The following is a 12,756-nucleotide window of genomic DNA, read 5'->3' as shown; positions in this document are numbered from 1 at the left end:
TTCTCTTTTCTCCCAGAAACACTGATGCATCAGCTGAAGCCTATATCTAATAGGAATTTTTAGTGTTATTTTAGCCACCAAAGATATACTTTAAGAAATCATATCTCTGGTGAGCCATTTCTTGTGTAAGTAATCATTGTGATAGGCAAAGTTCTAGAGACCATGAAACAAAATAGGAGATCATAACATTATTCTATTGAAAACAAACCCTCTGAGTGCTGGAACAGCTTAACTAGGCCTCCAATTGTGAATCTTTTTTGTGTTGCTTACTCCAGAGTTGTGTATTCTAGCTATATTGATCTAGTTTAGTAGGAGCAAGAGTTAAATAATTGATTGGATATTTATGTGAACTATAAATGTGCATGATGTGCATGTGTGTGTTTGTGTGCCTGTGTATTTTTGTGTGTATTCCTTGATACATGGCACTACTCCCAATCTTAAATTTTCCTAAATATATTTAAACTTACTTAGTTATATTAACCTTTTAAAAACAACATACCATTAGCAATTTATAAACTTCAGGAAGGCAGGTGATTTATCTTCTATATGACCTATAAATATTAGGAAGACGGAGAAATACATAGCATAACCTGCTAACATTAATTGATGATCCTGCTCTCACAAAGAAGGCAATAGGTGGAAAGTTAGAGAGGTAGAGATTGTATTGATAATTCATCTTTGTAATCTATTATAAGGTACACTTTCTTTTCTTGGTGTTTTTAATCTTATTCCCATCCCTCATTGCCATTTTCCCCATAATTAATGAAGCTTTACAATGGCGAGTGGTGTGGAAGATAAAGTAGTGTTCATTCTACCTTGTTCCCTGGAAACCTACTAGAAGTTTCATAAGTAAATTTCTATAGTGAGTTAGTGCTTCAAGAAATTCTGTGAAATTCCACTTTCTATTTGAGCTAATAAACAAATTTGTAATTGTGCAAAACAATTATTTATCACTGAACTGAGCCCTTATATTAATTTTTTAAATCAATTTAATAAATTTTTAAATATCTTGGAAATTTAATAATGAGAACTAAGGTATTCTTTATTTTTAAAAATGTGAGGAAAAATAGAATATCAAACTATGCACTCAGTGAACCCAAATTTGGTTGTTCTTTGTTTGTGTTACATCTTATATGTGAAATATTTGTTTTGGGGAAACAAAATTGAATTATTTAGCAAATACTTTATTCTGAATCATTATTAAAGAAAGGTATTGAATATATAATATTTAAAGGAGTACATTTTGTTATATATATGTATATATATATATATATACATATAATACATTTAGGTCACAGTTGTAGATTCATTGTTTTTAAAAAGAAATGTGAATGTGTTGTAATCATGAAAAATTTGTAAGAACATGTTTAGGTAATGCTTTTAAACTGTATTTCAGTATGTTTCCAATACAGAATTACTTTATTTTGCATACTATTTTATTCTGTAAATCTAAGGGGAACTTTAGTTTGGTTTTCCAGATCATATTGCTGCAATTAGTTGCTCTGAAGTAAATAATGATTTTGTTTGTCAGCTGAAATACGATATCCTTCTGCTTGTAACTGCATCCCTACCAACAGTCCTGATTTATCACTGGGGTTAGAGAAATAGTCCCTTCTAAAATCCATGGACACTACTGATTTATAACCAACCTCTTCAAGAAATTTTGAACCTGATGAAGAAAGCATCAGGTTTCTTTTATTGCTTTGCTGTTGCTGCCTCTACTGATTGAGAATTTCTTTCCTTACACCTTGCCCTCCCAAACTACACTACTTATTTAAAGCCCAGCATGTATATGATTTTCTTAGAAAGATTTCCAATATATATACACACAAGAGAGAAGGAAGGACAAGGGATCAATCCAAGAAGAAGATATAACAATTATAAATATTTATGCACCCAACATAGAAACACCTCAATATATAAGGCAAATGCTAACAAACATAAAAGGGAAATCAACAGTAACACAGTAATAGTAGGGGACTTTAACACCCCACTTACACCAATGGACAGGTCATCCAAACAGAAAATAAAAAAGGAAACACAAGCTTTAAATGACAGAATAGATCAGATAGATTTAATTGATATTTGTAGGACATTCCATCCAAAAACAAAAGAATACACTTTCTTCTCAAGTGCTCATGGAATATTCTCCAGGATAGATCACATCTTGGGTCACAAATCCAGCCTAAGAAATTTGAAATCGTATCAAGCATCTTTTCTGACCACAACACTATGAGATTGGAAATCAATTACAGGAAAAAAACTGAAAAACACAAATACATGGAGGCTAAACAGTGCACTGCTAAATAACCAAAAGATCAATGAAGAAGTCAAAGAAGAAATTTTTAAAAATGTAGAAACAAATGACAATGAAAATACGACAACCCAAAACCAATGGGACACAGCAAAAGCAGTCCTAAGAGGGAAGTTTATAGCAATTCAGTCTCATGTCAAGAAACAAGAAAAATCTCGAATATACCTTACACCTAAAGCAACTAGAGTAAGAAGAACAAAGAAAACCCAAAGTCAGTAGAAGGAAAGAAATCATATATAATCAGAGCAGAAATAAATGAAATAGAAACAAAGAAAACAATAGCAAAGATCAATAAAACTAAAAGTTAGTTCTTTGAGAAGATAAACAAAATTGATAAACCTTTAGCCAGACTCATGAAGAAAAAAAGGGAGAGGATGCAAATCAATAAAATTAGAATTGAAAAAGGAGAAATCACGACTGATACTGCAGAAATACAAAGGAATATAAGAGAATACTACAAACAACTATATGCCAATAAAATGGACAATCATGAAGAAATGGACATATTCTTGGAAAGGTACAATTTTCTAAGACTGAACCAGGAAGATTTAGAAAATATAAACAGACCTATCACAAGTAATGAAATTGAAATTATAATTAAAAATCTTCCAACAAAGAAAAGTGCAGGACCAGAAGGAGTCACAGCCGAATTCTATCAAACATTTAGAGAAGAACTAATACCCATCCTTCTCATACTCTTCCAAAAAATTTCAGAGGAAGGAACACTTCCAAATACATTCTGTGATGCCATCATCACCCTGATACCAAAACCAGACAAAGATATCACTAAAAAAGAAAATTACAGATCATTAACACTGATGAACATAGATGCAAAATCCCTGAACAAAATACTAGCAAACAGAATCCAACAGCAAATTAAAAGGATCGTACACCATGATCAAGTGGGATTTATCCCAGGAATGCAAGGATTCTTCAGTATATGCAAATCAATCAATGTGATACACCATATTAACAAATTAAGGACTAAAAACCATGTCATCATCTCAATAGATGCAGAAAAAGCTTTTGACAAAATTCAACACCAATTTATTATAAAAACTCTCCAGAAAATAGGCATAGAGGGAGCTTACCTCAACATAATAAAGGCCATATGTGACAAATCCACAGCAAACATCATACTCAATGGCGAAAAACTGATCCTCTGAGGTCAGGAACAAGACAAGGATGTCCACTCTTGCCACTCTTATTCAGCATATTTTTGGAAGTCCTAGCCACAGCAATCAGCGAAGAGAAAGAAATAAAAGGAATACAAATTGGAAGAGAAGAAGTAAAACAGTCACTGCTTGCAGATGACATGATAGTATACATAGAAAATCTTAAAGATGCCACCAGAAAACTACTAGAACTAATCAATGAATTTGGTAAAGTTGCAGGGTACAAAATTAACGCACAGAAATCTCTTGAATTCCTGTACACTAACAATGAAATATTAGAAAGAGAAATTAAGGAAACAATCTCATTTACCATTCCCCCAAAAAAGAATAAAATACCTAGGAATAAAACTACTTAAGGAGGCAAAAGACTTGTACTCAGAAAACTATAAAAGACTGATGAAAGAAATCAAACATGCATAAACAGACAGAGAAATATACCATGTTCTTGGATTAGAAGAATCAATATTGCAAAAATGATTATACTACTTAAAGCAATCTACAGATTCAATGCAATCCCTATCAAACTGCCAATGACATTCATTCACAGAATTAGAACAGAAATTTTACAATTTGTGTGGAAACACAAAAGACCCCGAATAGCCAAAGCTGTCTTGAGAAAGAAAAATGGAGCTGGAGGAGTCAGGCTCAATGACTTCAGATTATACTACAAAACTACAGTAATCAAGACAGTATGGTACTGGCACAAAAACAGAAATATAGATCAATGGTGAAGGATAGAAAGCCCAGAGATAAACCCACACACATATGGCCACCTAATCTATGACAAGGGAGGCAGGAGCATACAACAGAGAAAAGACAGCCTCTTCAATAAATGGTGCTGGGAAAACTGGACAGCTACATGTAAAAGAATGAAATTAGAACATTCTGTAACACCATACACAAAAATAAACTCAAAATGGATTAAAGACCTAAACGTAAGGCTGGCCACTATAAAACTCTTAGAGGAAAACATAGGAAGAACACTCTTTGACATAAATAGGAGCAAGATCTTTTTTGACCCACCTCCTCGAGTAATGAAAATAAAAACAAAAATTAAAAAATGAGACCTAATTAAACTTAAAAGCAGTTAAAAAAACTTAAAAGTATAGCACAGGGAGCTCAGCTTGGTGCTCTGTGATGACTTAGATGGGTGGGATGGTGGGGGAGGGAGGTCCAAGATGGAGGGGATATAGATATACATATAGCTGATTCACTTCACTGTACAGCAGAAACTAAAACAACATTGTAAAGCAATTTTACTCCAGTAAAAAAAAAAAAAAAAAAAAATATATATATATATATATATATTTACAGCAGGTCCTTGTTATCTATTTTAAATATAGTGGTGTGTACATGTCAATCCCAAACTCTCAGTCTATCCCTTCCCCCACACTTCCCCCCACTATATGTTTACATGTTCATTTTATAAAAGTTTACAGTTATCTTCCTTTTTTGTCCCCATCTTTCTATGCCCTTGACAGCAGTAACTCCATTTCATCCATCATTTGTGTCTTCTGCATTTAGCATAGCCGCAGGCAGAAAGCTAATGCTTAATTACTATGTATGTATATATGAATGAAAATGTCTCATATTTCTCTAATTTTCCATGTTCCCACTGCAAACCAGTCCCCTTTATGACAGTCTTGCTCTTCTGTTGGATTTCTTAATTACATTCATTCAGTTCTTTCTCTGGTCTAGGACTTTGCATATCCCCAATATATTGATTTACCTACAATAAACTATGAAAATTCATTATGATAATAAACCCCAGTGTGCTGTTATCTGACAATTTAATTGTATTACCAATGGTAATTAAGTACAAATTACTACTTTTAACATAATTTTGAATTCTTAATGGAGAGTGAAATCTTATTTTAACAAAGTCTATGTTAAGGGAACAATGACTACCCAGTGGAAGGCAGTCATTTAGTGGTGCTGAGAACACTACTCAGATCACAAGAAATCTTTTTAATTTCACGAAGCTATTTAACAGTAACAGTACAGTGACCCTAAAGAAGTTAAGTAACCTCTTTTTTTATCCAAAGCAAGGCATTTGGGTTTAATGCTCCCTAGTGGTCCTTCCATTTCAAATATATATTTTTAACATCTTTATTGGAGTATAATTGCTTTACAATGGTGTGTTAGTTTCTGCTTTATAACAAAGTGAATCAGCTATACATATCCATATATCCCCATATCTCTTTCCTCTTGCGTCTCCCTCTCTCCCACCCTCCTTATCCCACTCCAGACAAAGCTGTCCTTTTGTTACTCCTTTGGAATTTATGAAAGTCCATTTCAACGATTCTATGCTAACATTTCTAGTACCTGATTTATCCCATTCTCTGCTAAAGCTAAGATTTTCCTTTTACTTTCAAGCTGCTTTTTATAGCTAGAAAGTTATAAAAAGTATGATCTTGTATTAAGTCTGACAAATTCAAGCCTGTTTTGACTGGATATTTCTTGGTCTAAGAAGTATAAACATTTCTGTGGGCACTCATTTTCTTAAAACTCATGGAATCAACAATAATGGATTAAGTTCAAAGTAGTTTTATAGAGTCATTGTGTTTCCTTTAGGTCTGTGATTGATTAAGTGAGCAGTAGCTGTGCCATCCCATTGAGTACAATTCTTAAATTAGACCCACATTAATTTCTATTTTAGAGAGCATGACTATGATAGTGGAAAGAAGTTAGGATACAATGATCCCATTCCTACTCACTTGATGATAGGCAAAATGTGTGAATTGTTTACAGATTATTGGCAGAGACCTCATATTATAAATAAATGAGACCAGAGTAGAATGTGGGGCATTTGAAGATGAAGAGGCTCTTAGAGACATCGTTTCTTCTTTGTCATCTTTACATTTAATAAAGATGAACTCTATTTATGTTTTGTGAGATCTATGATCTATTGAACTTTTGTAAAAAAAAAATTTTGAGAGTTTTTATAGAACATGACATTATTTTTACATGGATAATTTGGTAATTGTGGTTATTTGTACTTCGATTATCATCCTTTCCAAAATGTTAAATCTTATGAGGGCAGGGATTGTGTTTTTCTTGGTTATATTATCAAGCGCAGTAACTGATACATATGAGATGCTTAATAGTTTAGTAAACATTAATTGAGTTAATACTATATAGTCCTCTGATTGCCATTGTTCCTGAGTACTTACTAGTCTTTGTTTTTCTCATTAATCTCTGAGTTCAGAGGCTGTCTGGGACTTGGGGAAGGTTAATCTCAATTTTGTTCATTGCAGAAAAGATATCTTTCTTATTGATTTTCAAATGATAGGACTATTAAGTCTATTCTTGGAATTGTAGGTTTTTTCAAAAGAGTCATGTACTATACATTCTATTTAGAATCTGGTTTTCTTTTGTGTTTATATGATTTTATTTCAGTTATGAGTCACTGATATGTTTAAATGATCTTTATAGTTTCGTTTCACCTAAAAATGTGGTTTTGTTGTGGCTGTTTTGATTGTTGATGTTTCTTCTGTGGTTTTGTTTTTAAATAAGCTACCTATTAACACAAATAATTGTTATGGAGTTATTAGTTGATATGATAATAGTTATTTCACTGCACCCAACAATGGAAGTCAGATTACTTCTTTTTTAGAAAAATAATTATTAATAACTTCAGTTATTACAGAAAATATTGGTTATTTTTATGATTGCATATTATCACTCTGAAGAGCATATATCCATGGAGTGCAAGAAAATTTGAGGAGTAAATGTGAGCTCAGGATAAGAAAAACCTAGCAGAGAAAATTCTTTGTAATGGAATTCATATTTGACGGCATCTCAGGCAAAGTATGAGTAAAAATACAGATATATGTCTACTAAGCAACATAACTGCTTTTGTAACTATATATGGACATTTGTTTAATATTTTATAATTCCATACTTAGGACAAAAATTAATCTGCAATACTACATTGACAAAGTCTTTGAGATGAACTTAATACTACATCTAACTAATATAAGTACAATTATTTCAATTAGGCACTATACTATACTTTTTAGAAAATGGGTGGGGAGAGTGGATACTGAAAACAAACCGCATGAACAGTGTTTTCTTTCAAAGAGCTCTACTGTGAAAAGAACAGTATCAACAAAAATGCAAGGCATAAAATTATAAAATATTGATATAATTTGTACAGTTGTGATTAACAGGGGCAATTACTATTATGGGCAGTATAGAAGAAAAGAGATCATTTTTGGTTCCAGATTTTCAGCCTATAATTCTAATGGCAAGTATTATTTCATGTTGATTTCTTTTTTCTTCATATCCTGGGACAAGAATGTTCAGTGTCCAACTAAATATAATCAGACACCTCACTTGAGAATAACACATGAGTTTGAATCAAGAATTTTGATGGAAACTTGTTTGGTTAACTTTGCTTTAAAGGTTTATTGTTACATGAAACATCTTAAAATCTCAGATTTCCAAGGCCTATGACATTAAGATGGATAAATAACTGTAAATTTTAAAAATCATATTGTATATAAATCTATGTGTAATAATTTCAGGGAAAATTTTGCACAATATACTGTAGTTTAAATATTCAATTAAAAGAATATTATTCTGAAAACCACATTTATTTTTCTAGCTTTTATAAAGAATGCCTTCTGAAAATTATGTTCAACCTATTGTCCTAAAAGTATGATGAGAGTTCAATTTTTTTTCAGTTTTCCTAGTATTATTTAAACACCTAGTACCACCAACTATCACAAGATCCATGTGTTTATTGTGAAAATGAAAGTTTCTAATAAGACTTCAAAGAAAGTTATGACTTGTTTATAAGTTCCAAAATCAATTTCTTTTGTCTCATTTTTCTAATTTTTGCACTGATTAGTGCAGCATATACCATCAGCTCAAATGTCATTTTAACAAATAATCTGTTTTGGTGACAGATATGAAATGGATTAATAATGTTAATTATTTTCATAACTTGTTTTATGCACAAGTGCATCTTGAGTGATGGATAGCAATAACTAATTAATATTCTTAAGTGTATATACACTAGAAATTTTAGACCATCCAATATTTTAGTTCAAATTTGATTATGTCCTTCTTTTTCAAACCAGGTCTCACAGAGTCTATACAAAACACCTCAGTTTTCCAAAGGGGAAAATGGAAATCACATATGGGCTGCAATCTGATATTGAGCTACACATTATTCATGGAAAAGTATAACACTTTTTAAACTTTATAAAGTTGGCAAGGCTATGACTCCAGGAGCAGTATTATTTTCTCCTAGATACTATGCACACAATTTGAATAAATTGTCACAAATAAATGCAGTTTATGTCTTCATACCATGAACATTTACTGTTACTTTTTTAATGTTTGATGACAAAGATGATTGTAATTTTAGCTTGATGCATTTTCTAATGAAAATATAAATCTGTACAGAATCAAATATTAAAAATAACCTAGGAATGTTTAGAATATTTTACAATATAGCCTAATTCTGAGCACTTCTTCAAAATATACTCAACAAGCATTTGTTAAGTACATGAATTGCACTCAGGTAATATGGCAGAAGCTATGTATACATGATTTATTTTTTTATAGAGCTCAAAGAATAGCAGGGAAAATGGGATGGAAAAATAATTATAAAATGAAGAATAAACATAATAATGAGGATATGCAGAAATATGTGTGAGACTACAAAGGAAGAAGGCACTTAATGGTGACAGGGAAGGTTAGGGTATACTCACGGAGAAAGTGACTTTTGAGGTGAGTGTTGAAAATGTTTACTAGATGGACAAGTGAAAGGACAGTCCAAGCAAGTGGAATTGCATGAACACTTTTGGAGGGATTGGATAAAACTACAGTGGAAATGAATATGGGGATAGAGGTATATTATAAGGATAAATTTGACTTGAAATTCTAACAGGATAGCTAAGAGGAGATTAAAAAGAAAGAGGCTCATATCGAAGTCTGTTTCTCACAGAAGAAGGCTGGGCAGTGTAAATGAATTTGATATATAAAGATGATATTTAAAGTCTTAGAAATTCAGATCAAGAACTGGCATAAGGCCAGAAAGAGTAAGATTCACTTACAAATAACAGTTTGTTATATAACCAAGTTTTATTACTATTTTATAGGCTATTAACATAACCTTTTAATTTATCTGCCTTCAACATCAGGACTCTCCAGCTTGTCATGGATAGATTTATCTTTCCAACACACACACATAATATACACAAATGTTTGCTTTAATCCTCTGCTCAAAAATCTTTCCCAACTTTTCATTGCCTGCTATATCAAAGTAAAATGTTTTAGCTCTGCATTTCAAAGATATTTTTTTTCTGAGTTTCTACTGTATCTTATGAATTCACTTATGTTACTCTTACGATACCCCAGTGAAGGGAAAAGGGCACATCACAGGATTTCTCCTTCAAGTTGTAACCTTCCCTGCCCTTTAATCACATTATTTATTTCTCATTCATTGGGACTGCAGAAGCCTGTGTGCAAACCCTAACATTATATCAACTTACCAGATAGTACCCACAGTTTTTCTGTATCCATATTTTTTATTATAGAGAACAATCTTTTGTACTTAAATTTGCTGAATAGTACCATCACTTATGTTGTACAATTATTTAATTTGAAATCTGTTGTACAGTTATTTGAAAGCTAATTTGATGTACTAAAACTGTGTGTGTGTGTGTGTGTGTGTGTGTGTATATTTATTTATTTATTTACAAGTATTGCCATATTCCTTTTGGGAATTGAAAATTGAAGAACTCAGAGAGATCTGTTTATAAAGTAGATGAGAAACTGTGTGAGATGTCTATGGTAATATTCAGTATGGTCTGGTTATATTCCCATTTTTTCATTTACCAGTTTTGGCAACCTTTAATCTCGGTCCTGAGATCTTTCTTGTTTTGCTTTCTTTTCATCAGTGAACCTGTTTAGCCTTGTAATTTTAAATATCATTACTCCATCAACCGTTTTATGTTTAGCCCTGATCTCTGCTCTCTGAACTAGAGACTTGGAGAGCAAACAGCTAACTAGACATCTCCACTTTGATAATTCTTACATATTTTACAGTCAACTTCACTAAAATGGAATTCCCTATCCCTAGCTCTTTCATTAAGCTGTTTCCCTCTAGTTTTCTCCATTTTATAAGTTATCAATCATATATCCTATTGCTGGAGTTTGTCTCCCACATCCCACCCAGCAGAAGACCTATTAGTTTAATTTCAAAACATATTTCACATCTGTCCATTTCTCTCCATCTCACTGGCAACTCTCCTACTATAATCTCCCAGTTGAAATATTTACCTCCAAAGGAGACTGAATATGACCTCTGTGCACTCTTACCCTGCTACAACAGCCTCCTGTCTGTATTCTGGTTTCCACTCTTGCTTGCACATTATCTGTATTTATTTAGTAGCCTAAGTAACCAGGCCCTTCCTACCTCCACCCTCATCTCTTGCATTCTTTGATTTCTCATTATGCTCCAGTCATTCTAGTTTCTTTCTGTTCTTTAAACACACCAAGTTCTTTCCTAGTTTAGGCAAATGATGTTCTCCCTGTTGATTCTTAGTTGGCAGGAAATTTCTCATTCTTACACAAGCATTATCTCCTCTGAAATTCCTCATCATTTCAAAGTAGCCCCCTTCTTGCCTTCTCCTTGCCCACTGAGTTGGTATGTTAGACTGTTGTTCTGAATTTCTTCCATTTACCCCTCCAAATCCACTTTCATTGTTCTCTACCGTGCCTTCTTCTCGCGGAGGCTCGCATGTATAGAATATATCAATAGCCTTCATTGCCCTTTGGGTTCTAGTTGGCTTCAGCTTGGGAGGAGCTTTGGTAGGAGGTCAGAGTGAGAAATGAGAGCAAAGCCAAGGAATTTACAACTCTACCTCCCTCCCTGTGAAGTTTCCCACTTCTTACCCCTTTAAACCTAGGGTGGTAATAACTATTCTTAGCTATTGTATAAGTCACTGCATGATCTCTTGTTAATCCACTAAGCTCAAATCTTTGTAAACAGTCCTTTCTAGGAAACAAAACATGAGAATGCAAACAAATTATTTTGTTTGGATTATTCTAGTGTAAGTCTGCTAACCTGATTTAAGTATGCTCTTGGTTTTTTTCATGGGACCCTGTTATCTTCTTGATTTCCATCATAACATGATAATAACATGTAATAAGATTTTACATTTATTGGTTTACTATTTACTGTGACTCTGCTTACTAGAATATAAACTCTATGAGGGCAAGGAGCTTTCCTTTTTATTCATTGCTATTTTTGTCAGCTTCTAGAATAGTGTCTAATATAAAGCAGATACCAAATAAATATTTTTAATAACTGACTGAAGAATCAAAATTAGAGTAATTAGTATGTTAACATATAGAGAGTCTAAATGGAAGAATTGAGGTTAAAATTAAAGCCATTATACCCAACAAGTTTTATTTCTTTGAGAATTTTAGTGTGGAGGGATATTCCAGTGATTCTAAATTTATAAATTCAAACAGTTGAGGATAATTCGAATAATGTAGAAAACAAAATCAGATGTTTACATTTTTATGATGCCAAAGAGGCAAATAGTTTAAAAGAAATTAAATTTTAGCAGCAAATATCAGTTTTATGCAGATTTTTTAGCATTATATAGCATGTAATTGAAGCGTATATGATTGCTTGCCAAGTCCTCTGTTCTCTATTACCATACTAGTAGAGGTAATGGGTAACCCTCAGTCACTAACTCTTTAAATATACCAGGCCACTTCGGCAGAAAAATCAAATAAACAATTGCTCACATACATAGCTTTGACTTACTAGAAACGAGAGTTGTTGTAAGCAGTAAGTGACAAGAAGTGACTCTAAAAAATAGAATAGGTTCAGTGAGAAGATGTACTGTCTCTTATTATTTTTAATTCTTTTTGTATGTGTTACTAGAGCAAAGAGTTTTCTGACAAGTGGTATACTTTCTATACTCTGACTGCCAGCCTAATCTCCAGGGAAAGCCTGAGCTTTTCAGTAGGTCAGAGCTTTGCCTTTCACTCTCAGTGGCTGTGACACCAGGAGATAGTGCAGGGTGGCTTCTGCCAGAGTGAGGGAATTAGAGATGCACAGAGCATTGTTTTGAAAATATTGGAGGCAGTTCCTCATTGTGCACCTTAATGGACTAAAATCTTCCTTGTTAAATGAGAAGATTGAATTCCCACATCTTGAATCCTAAGTATCATATTCCATTCAATCAGTGTCCCTTCATTTCAGTATAATCATTATGTCTCTTCATTTAAATATGA

The sequence above is a fragment of the Phocoena phocoena genome, chromosome 16, assembly GCF_963924675.1.
Source record: "Phocoena phocoena chromosome 16, mPhoPho1.1, whole genome shotgun sequence".
NCBI lineage: Eukaryota > Metazoa > Chordata > Mammalia > Artiodactyla > Phocoenidae > Phocoena > Phocoena phocoena.
The sequence above is the reverse complement of the archived record's forward strand: the minus strand, read 5'-3'. Positions refer to the sequence as shown.